The sequence below is a fragment of the Macaca nemestrina genome, chromosome 2 (genome assembly GCF_043159975.1).
Source record: "Macaca nemestrina isolate mMacNem1 chromosome 2, mMacNem.hap1, whole genome shotgun sequence".
NCBI classification, from domain to species: Eukaryota; Metazoa; Chordata; class Mammalia; order Primates; family Cercopithecidae; genus Macaca; species Macaca nemestrina.
The window spans coordinates 193,124,033-193,134,238 of NC_092126.1; the positions used below are offsets into that span (position 1 = coordinate 193,124,033).

Below are 10,206 nucleotides of genomic sequence, written 5' to 3' on the forward strand. Positions count from 1 at the left end.
AACAGAAGCAGGCTCAAAAACAAACAAAAACCCCCAAAACCCACAAAACTTTAAGTCAAGCCTTCAAATAATCTCCAAGATTTATTTTCTAAAATAGAATATTAACAAAAAATTAAGTTGACAAGAAAATACATATCCTGAGTGAGAGTTTCTGACACGAAAGAGACTATCAGAATGATCTACGTACCTCTGAGTAAGAAGCAAATCTATAAACACACAGGTCACCTAGAAGTAAAAAACATATTAACTAAAAATAATGCAGACTGGTTTTACAACTATTTAGAGAAAACTGAAAACACAATTAGTAAGCTGAAAAAAAGTCAGTGAAATTTATTCCAAATTGAAACACAGATTTAAACATGTGAAAAACCGGTAGGAATAGGCCAGGTGCGGTGGCTCACGCCTGTAATCCCAGCACTTTGGGAGGCTGAGGTGGGCTTATCAGGAGGTCAGGAGTTTGAGACCAGCCTGGCCAATATGGTGAAAACCCGTCTCTACTACAAAAAATACAAAAATTAGCCGGGCATGGTGGCATGTGCTTGTAGTCCCAGCTACTCGGGAGGCTGAGGCAGGAGACTCTCTTGAGCTCGCGGCAGAGGTTGCAGTGAGCCAAGATCGAGCCACTGCACTCCAGCCTGGGTGACGGAGTGAGATTCTGTCTCAAAAAAAAAAAAAAAAAAAAGAAAAGAAAAAGAAAAAAAAACAGTAGGAATAGGAATCATCTACTATGCATTTGTACAGAATACAAAAGAAGAGAGAAATGATGAGAAATAAACAATATGTGAAAAACAATGGCTATTTTCAGAACTGATGAAAACTATTATGCTATAGAATCAAAGATCCCAATTTATTGTAAACAGGAACAATTAGAAATCTATGCATAGACATTTGTAATAATAATATTGCAGAAAATAAAAGACAATGGCAAATTCTTAAAAGGAGCAGAATTCTGGGTGGGGGGAGAGACCATCTTAAAAGCAATCTTGAAAGGATTGCATTAGGTGGACAGATTATTTATAACAGCAACAATGTAAACTAAAAAATACCACTATGCTAAAAAAGAATAACTGCCATCCTAGGAAGCCACACTCTACACCTAAAAATTTTAATCACTATTATGAATATTGAGATATATTTTAGTGACACTGTTGGAAAATAAAGATAAACAATAATTTCTTGGACATCCTGACAAAGAGTCATTTACAAAAGGCAGAAAATTATAATAGAGTTTCATTAGACTTCTAAAACCAATACAGAAACTTTTTTAAATGATTTCAAAACCAGAAAGCATATCACAGACACTGTAGCCAGCCAAATTCTCCTTCAAGTAAAATGGCTATGAAAATGCAAGGACTTGAGAATAATTGTTCCCATAAGAACTTCTTGAGAAACTCTTAGAGAATGACCTTCAGACAAGAAATAATGATTTGAGAAGCTTCAGCATAAGGTTTGTGGATAATCACTAAATATATTTAATTGTTGGATTTAGACTAAATAAGAGAGGTAAAGTGCCAGAATAGTATATGTAAACATTACATAATTGGACAAGTGCATCACTCCTCTCTGAACTGTGGAAGGGAAAAAGCCACGAGAACTATAAAGTAACAACTTCTTTTTAACCCATATCAGAGCTGATATCACAGAACAACAATACAACCTGAAAACTGAGGAGAGACCAACTGGAGATATATGTGACCACCACCAAGTACATAAGAATAAAAGAACCAATACTTCAATGAATTGCTAAAAGCTGAGTAAGTGTTCACATGGCAAAGTAGGATCTCTGGATGGGAAATTGAAGATGGTCTCCCTCTGTGGTTGCAGGTATGAAAGGGACAGTCACCACTGCAGGAAAGATGAACCAGTAAAACTGGGAAATAATGTAAACAAGGCTGTCTTTTCCAGTAGATGGTATTGACATTCACACTTCTCAAATGACCTGTGGTAAACGGCCAGAAGTTTTTGGAAAAACCATTTATGACCTTTTTTTTTTTTGGTAAAATATAGTAATAATACAGTAATAACACACTAAGATGCTGTGACAATTCTATGTTTCTATGAAAATTTTGCTATGTCTATTCTGAATGTCTTCACATACTTCCTTGCAGATGAGTAGTGAACACTGGGTGGAACAGCCTTAGTCTACAAGTCACATTTTGAGTAGATCTGAAACTATACATTTAAAAAAAGTCCCTATCATTTATATTTTGTTTCATAGGATGTTAAGGGCTGGGCACAGTGACTCATACCTGTAATTCCAGTGCTTTCAGGGGATGAGGAGGGAGGTTTGCTTGAGGCCAGAAGTTCAAGACCCGCCTGGGCAAATTAGAGAGACTTGGTCTCTACAAAATTTACCTGGGTGTGGTGGCCTATTTCCAGTACTGCTAGCTACATAGGAGGCTGTGGCAGGAGGATAGCTTGAGCCCAGGAGTTTCAGACTGCAGTAGACTATGATCCCACCACTTCACTCAAGCCTGGGTGATGGAACAACATCGACTTAAAAAAAAAAAAAAGTGTTAAGCAAGGTATTTGTTATAAGGGCCCTAAATACGTGTCAACTCCATTTCTTTTTACCAAAAAAAATTGAAAACAACTTAAAGTACTCATATCATATGCTCACAGATACTTTTAAGAAATAAATCCAACAAAGATATGCAAGGGCTCTATTGTAAGGAATTAAAGATTATATAAACATCTTATTGGGAAATTCAGTACTATGACAATATCTGCATTCCACAGATTGATTTGGGTTTTCAGCTTAATTTTAGTCAAATCCTAACTGGGTATTATTTGGAAGTTGGCAGGCTAATTCTGTATTTTAAGTGCTGGAACAAAGAGCCAAGTATAAGCAAATTTTTACATGAAAGAAGTACAAGGAGTGAGATGATCTATTATAAAATTTTATTAAATAAAACATTATTGTGTTTATGCTCAAGTACAAATAAATGGACTTATTTATGAAAGTAGGACAGAAATGGCATTGCAGATTATGCAGGAAAAGGTGAGGTATTATAATAGTTCTGGTTTTTATTGAAGAGTCAGCACTTAGCTTTAGTGTTGCTTTTTTATTCTTTGGTTATTTTAAATCCTTTTCCCCGTTTGTTTGTGGTTTTGCTTTGTTTTGCTTTCTTTTATGTTTTAGAGGGAAGGATGATTTCAACAGAATTACTATGCTTGGCCTAGATATGCCTTGCTGTATGTTTATCCAGCTTGCCTTGATTCCATAGCGTTATTGCTGAATATCTCCAACCAAAATTTTGAAAATTCTCAACCATAATGTCATCAAATATTGCTTCTGTTTTATTTTCTATCTCCTTCAAATACTTCAATTACAAGTATGATAAACCTATCATAGTTACCAAACCTATCATACTTATATCTTCTACGTCTCTTGTACATTTTTAATGTATTCTTTCATTTAACCTATTCATAGTTCATTATGAGTATTTCTTCTGACCCATATTCCTATTTGCATTTTTCCCAGCTCTGACTAATGTATTAATCTCACCTTTCAGATTGTTAACTTCTGTTATGTATAATTTTCAGCTCTAGAATTACCATTTTCTTTCATGCTTTTGAAAGAAAGATATCTATCAAATTTCTCAAACTCATCTTGTATTTTCTTTACCATATTACCATAGTCTTATCTTTTTTCTTTTTTTTTTTTTTTTTTCAGACGGATTCTCGCTCTGTCGCCCAGGCTGGAGTGCAGTGACGCAATCTCAGCTCCCTGCAAGCTCCGCCTCCCGGGTTCCCGCCATTCTCCTGCCTCAGCCTCTTGAGTAGCTGAGACTACAGGCGCCGCCACCACACCCGGCTAATTTTTTATATTTTTAGTAGAGACGGGGTTTCACCGTGGTCTCAATCTCCTGACCTTGTGATCCACCCACCTCGGCCTCCCAAAGTGCTGGAATTACGGGCATGAGCCACCATGCCCGGCCTCCATAGTCTTATCTTTTTAAATTCTGATCTGATTTTTTAAAGTCTAGATCCCCTTGGAGTCTGTCTCTAATATTACATTTGCTTGCTCAATAGGCATGATTATTTTTGATTAAGTGCTAGGCATTGTAGAAAAAATAGTAGAGATATTTTCAGCTCTGGAGGAAATGTTCTTCACAGAGCATTTGTATTTTCTTCTGCCAGGGGTCTAAGGCAAGAGCAATTCCAAGTCAATTTACTCATTCTACATTTGTGACAATTTGAAGCTGTGTTTCTCTCAGTAAGGGTTTGTTTATCTGAGTATCTTCTACTAAGCTATAATTCTTTGGGTGACCTCTGTAATACTAGTCAGGTCCATCAGGGCTCCCAGTCCCTGGTAGATCCTAAATTCCAACTTTTGTCCCCCTAGCCTTGTGAGTCTGTTCAAATTTCCTCTAAAATCCCAAGCCTGCTAAGTAAATTAGGGCCTCAAATACTTAGAAAAAAGTTTTGTTTAGTTTTTCCTCACAGATCTAGACTTGTATTACCTTGGTAGCTCTATATCTTACAACATATATTTTCAGCATATACTCTCCAGTTTTTCTATTTGTCCTCATCACGTGTGCTTGTTCAAGTACCTAATTCACTGTTATGGGAAAAAGAAATCGGATAACTTACCTTTGGACCTAAAAATTAGGCACTAATAACATTTATGACACCTGAAGTCTGTTCTTTATAACTATATTTTAAGGCATTAAGTGTGTGTGTAGGCTAAGAGCTATCCATATTTTTAGTATAAGTAAGTTTATTTTTGTTACTACATGGGAACCCAAACAATATTGCTGCTAATATAAATTGGTGATTGAGTTGAAAAATGGGCAAGTTCTACTAATTTTAACCATTGACATTGCTGTTCAATTCTACTGATTTGTTTCAACAGAAAAATGTGTGTTCCAACATCTTCTGCTGACCTCTTCATTTTCTGAAAAACCAATTTACCTGCAGATAGGAACAGAAAGGCAGGGTGTGCATACTGGTGAGAATTATGAAACAAAGATTAATGAATGGTGCTTGTCAAAGATTTGCTGAAGTCAAGTATTTTGCACAGGTTGCCTGATATAGCAGTCATGCATTCATTCAGTCTAGAGAGTTTAGGACATAAAAATGGAATCATGCCAGATGAGTGAGCTAACGAAATGTGAGTGCCTGAATGGTAGCAATGCACCCCACATACTTCAACTTAATAAAATCTGGCAATTCTCCCTTCTTAGACCTCGTTTTTCCCTCTGTTGATTGAATATGGATAACATTTCTAAAAGATAAAGGACAGGAGTAGGGATATGCAAACTATTTACATCCTTAATTTACTCTTAATTCTATTGGACTTTCCAAGCACGCTAGACATGGTCCCAACAGGCAATTTAAGGTAAACTGATCTGTGTTTAAAAGAAGATTAACCATAGATAAATTTAAAATGGTAATATAAACTGTAGTCACAATTCACAGCACCAGTATAATAGATTTCTAACATCATTGGAAATTAGATTTATCATTGTGAGGACATTGGAAAGCAATATTTTGTTTTCCTTGTAGTAGTTTGTTCTCTATTTTACATACGTAGAGAGAATTGTATCCTAATTAACTTCTAACTTAAATACTGGGAGCTTAGTTTGGATGTCAAGTCCCTACATTAATTGATAACCAATTATTACTCAAATGTGCAGGCCCTGAGATATTTATAATATGTCCTGTGATACTGTTTCCTTTTATTAGTTGATATGATTTGTCTCTGTGTCCCCATACAAATCTCACTTCAAATTGTAATCCCCATAATCACCACATGTCAAGGGCGGGAGAAAGTGGAGGTAATTAAATCATGGGGGTGTTTTCCCCCATGCTGTTCTTGTGATAGTGAGTTCTCAAGGGATCTGATGGTTTTATAAGCATCTGTCATTTCCCCAGCTTGCACTAACTCTGTTCTTCTGCCTTGTGAAGAAGGTGCCTGCTTCTCCTTTGCCTTCTGCCATGATTGTAAGTTTCCTGAGGCCTCCCCAGCAATGCAGAACTGAGGGTCAGCTAAACCTCTTTCCTTTATAAATGACCCAGTCTTAGATGTTTTTTCAAAGCAGTGTGAGAATGAAGTAACACAATAGTCAAAAAGAATAGCAAGATATATAAGGCAGTAACAAAAATCTTCCTTTACAGAGAAAGACACTTGTTTATCTAGAGAAAAAACTCAGTTTCAAAATAAAAATCTAGTTCTCTAGGTAAAAATTATCTCTGCTTTAAGGTTATTCTATTTAGAAATATTTACTCGCTATGTATAGAGAAACATTCCATTTCTGTTTAGATATTTTATTTAAATCAAAGTGAACGAGCATGTTCTTGAATAAAATTATGTAACTCATCATTCTGATAAATTAATAGTTTGTTTCAATGTCATATGTTTTAGACATTTAAATATTTAAAGTTAAATTTAAATCAAGTTAGAAGTATTTGTGAGGAGATGAGAATAATTGTCCCTGAGAACATTTTAAATCACTATTTATAGATTTTCAAAATCAAATTTTTTTGTCTTGTGCCATAAGTTGATGAAGCAATGACAAATTCAGTGGTTAGAAAAAAAGGCATAAAAAATAAAATTGAGAGAAAAAAATCTATGAAAACAATAATGGCACGGAGCTATTTCTAAGTTATGGCTGCGGGGGATTAGAAAGCTGCACAAGAAGTTTTGGGACATTTTATTTTATTTTATTTTATTTTATTTTATTTTATTTTATTTTATTTTATTTTATTTTTGCACAATAAGAGATACCTTTTATCCTGGATTCCAAGAAATAAATATCTCCCTAATAATGATAATAAAATAATAATAATTTAATTTTCCCCGCTTTCTTAACCACTCATACACATGGCTTCAGCAAATAGAAAGTTGATCTAGAGAAGATGTTCCCACTGCCCACCTAGTGGGTGATAAAGACATGTTTTAATAGGTGAATGAAACAAAAGAATGGTGGTCACAAATAAATCTAAGATAGTTTCTTTACTATAGAACTTCTGAAAGCATGTAATAAATACATAAATGTAGAATATGAATCAACTTGGAAAGAGTATGGTATGTGAACAATATTTAATACTTTTCATGACCACAGTGTGATAAGAAGACTTATAAGATGGCTTCCCAAGATTCCGGGACCCTGGTGTACACACACCTTCTTCCAGTTATTAAATGAAATACTAATCTACGTACTGCTGTGAAGGACTTTTGCAGTTGCATTTAGGGTTCCAAATCTGTTGTTTTAAGGTTGGGGAAATAATCCAGAGACCCTGACTTAGTTAGGAGAGGCCTTTAAAACATGTTTAAAATGTGTTTTCTCCAGCTGTTTGCGAAAATGGAATTCAGGGATTTGAGGCACAAGTAGGAAGTAATGTGTCATTGTTTACGTGGATAGAAGTAGCCATGTGGCAAGGAATGTGTGTGAGCTGTGGGTGCTGACAGTGGTCTCTGGCTGACAGCCAGAACATAAATAGAGCCCTCAGTCCTTCAACAACAAGAAACCAAATGTTGGCACAAATAATAAACTTGGAAACATTTTTCCCATCTAGAGCATCCAGATGAGAACTCAGACTGGAGAATGCTTTTATTCCAGTCTTATAACAATACCCTGAGCAGAGAATAAGAATGCAGTCATGCCGTGGTGAACTGACTTACTGAGCTACGAGCTAATAAATGGGTGCTGTTTATTCAGCTGCTCTGTCAGTGATAGTGTATCACACAATAAGAAAAACTAACACCCAAACACAAAAATATACCTCACTTTTTAAAATTCGATGAACTTCCTAACTTCTGTCTTTCATTTTTTCCCAAAGCCCAGTATAATTACTATGTATAAAAATAATATGGACATGCGTTTCAGAGAGCAATGCCTGATATTTTGTAAAACATCTTGCAAGACTGAAATCTATTTGCAAATTTATTATTTACTTTTTGACAGCTGTCTTTTCCAATCCTCTAAGGCCCTTCATTTCTGGATTCTTCTGTTTCCTTCCTTCTTGGCCAATTCTTGTCGAGCTCATTTCTTTTAGTTTATACCTTGTAAAGGTACTCAATAGTCAGGAACACACAACTAACCATGGCTCTTTCCAACCATATTTTCTTAGAGTTGCAACTCAGTAGGCACATGGTATGCCTCCCAATTTATTATTGAAGAAAATGTTAACCAAATGTTTTACCGAGTAGTAACAGGTTGTTTCAGCCTCCCAACTTACTATATTTGTTTCTTCTGTGCCCATCACCTAAGAGCTACCACAGAGACACATGTTAGAGATTTTGTTATGATAGTGCTCTAGTAAAAGCTGGCAGTTACTTTACTAAAGGACACTAATTGCCAAGACAAGCAAACCTCCACCTTTCAGAGGCTTAACACAATAGAAGTTTATTTTTTGCTCATCTAATTGTTTAGTGTAGGGTTACATTGATAGACATGAGAGAGAGTGGTGATAGAGGCAAACAGATTCTACACAATGATTCAGGAACCAACACTGCTGGCCATTATGCTATTTTCTTCAATTGGACACCAAGGTTTACCTGACTGTCAACATCTAGTTGATAGATGGGCAGAGAGCATGACAGGGTATGATAGTTTATTGGTAATATGCTTTGAATATCATCTCCAAAACTCATGTTAAAACTTAATTCCCAATGATGAGGGGATGGCCTTTAAGAGGTGATTGAAGTATGAGGGCTCTGCCTGCAAGAATTTATTAATTCATTCACGGATTAAGGAGATAATGAATTAATGAGTTAATGGATTAATGGGTTACAATAGGAGAGGAACTGGTGTCTTTATATGAAGAAGAAGAGAGACCTGAGCTAGCACATTAGGATGCTGAGCCCCTTTGTCACGTGATACCGTGAACCGCCTCAGGACTTTTCAGAGGGTTCTCATCTGTAAGAAGGTTCTCATGCAATGTCGCCCCTTGCCTTTGGACTTCTCAGCCTCCATAACTGTAAAACATAAATTCCATTTCTTATAAATTACTCAGTTTCAGGTGTTCTTTTATAAGCAACAGAAAATAGATTACTACAATGTGGTGGGCTTGAAAGTGCTGTGATTTTGTATGCAGCATTCCTTCGACTTGGATTCAGTCACATGACCACCACCTGGATGGTGTAGGGATGCTGGACAATGTCACCCAGCTGTGGGTTAATTAAGAAGAGAAAACAATTTGAGGGATACAAAATATTTCTGTCTCAGTATACTTTCCCACCTGTTCAAATCTTTTTTGAGTTGTTAATTCTTTTAATTCTCTTAATTACCTTTATTTCCCTAAGAAAAACAAGTGTGTGTTATCTTAAAACATTTTTATAGAATTTACATGTAACATTGTGATTGTTTCTAAAATAATTCCTGAAGAGTATATACATATATAAATAATTTAAGTACCATATTGGTGACATACAAATGTTTAAAGCCTTCTCAGCATTACATAGTTAACAATATCTTCACATTGATTTCTTTAGTTTACTGATTTGTGTCTATCAACAAATTCTATCTTACCAACTAAACCATAAACTCCAGAGTAGTTGAAGAAATATGAATGATATTCTAGTCTATTGAAGGTGAATAAAGTGATACACACACATGTCACATCAAAACCTTTTAGGTAAACAGTTGCTTTTAATATTTTATTATTAAAATTTTTGAAGATACACTGAAGTAGAAGAAATAGTACTATGAACTAACATCTATCTGTCACCTATTTTCAACAGTTATTGACTGCTATGGACTGAATGTTTGTGACTCACCTACCACCACCACATTCACATGTTGGAGCCTAATTTCTGCTGTGGTGGTATTTGGAGGTAGGGTCTTTGAGAGGTGATTAGGTCATAAAGCTCTCAAGAGGTCTCCTAGGTCATAGGAGCTCTCAAGAATAGGCTGGAGCTGTTAGAAAAGAGAACTCAGAGATCTCCTTTGTCATTTCCATGATGTGAGGATATAGTAAAAAGACAGCCATCTATAAGCCAAGGAGAAGGCCCTCACCAGACACTCAATCTGACAGTGGCTTGATCTTGGACTTCCCAGCCTCTAGAACTCTGAGAAATAAATATGTGTTGCTTTTAAACCACTCAGTCTATGGCATTTTGATATAGCAGTCCAAATAATCTGAGACATCAACTCATGGACAATTAAAGAAGTATGTTTTAAGTGAATGGTAGCACTTCATTTTTCCAAGGTATAACAATTTTTGTATAATATTTTGTTTAGTCAAGTGGGGATGTTC

The 10,206-nt window shown here is 35.6% G+C and overlaps 1 long non-coding RNA gene across 5 annotated transcripts in view; it reads right to left on the reverse strand.

Moving 5' to 3' along the window:
• Positions 1-9,760, reverse strand: part of LOC139361811 (uncharacterized) — a 66,938-nt gene extending 57,178 nt beyond the window's left edge. For all 5 annotated transcript variants that reach the window (XR_011619461.1, XR_011619459.1, XR_011619460.1 and 2 more), the window contains exons 1-3: positions 9,728-9,760; positions 2,250-2,496; positions 188-225 (exon numbers count right to left, since the gene is read on the reverse strand). This is a non-coding gene — a long non-coding RNA (uncharacterized lncRNA). The remainder of the gene's footprint in view (positions 1-187; positions 226-2,249; positions 2,497-9,727) is intronic.
• Positions 9,761-10,206: the final 446 nt, after the last annotated feature.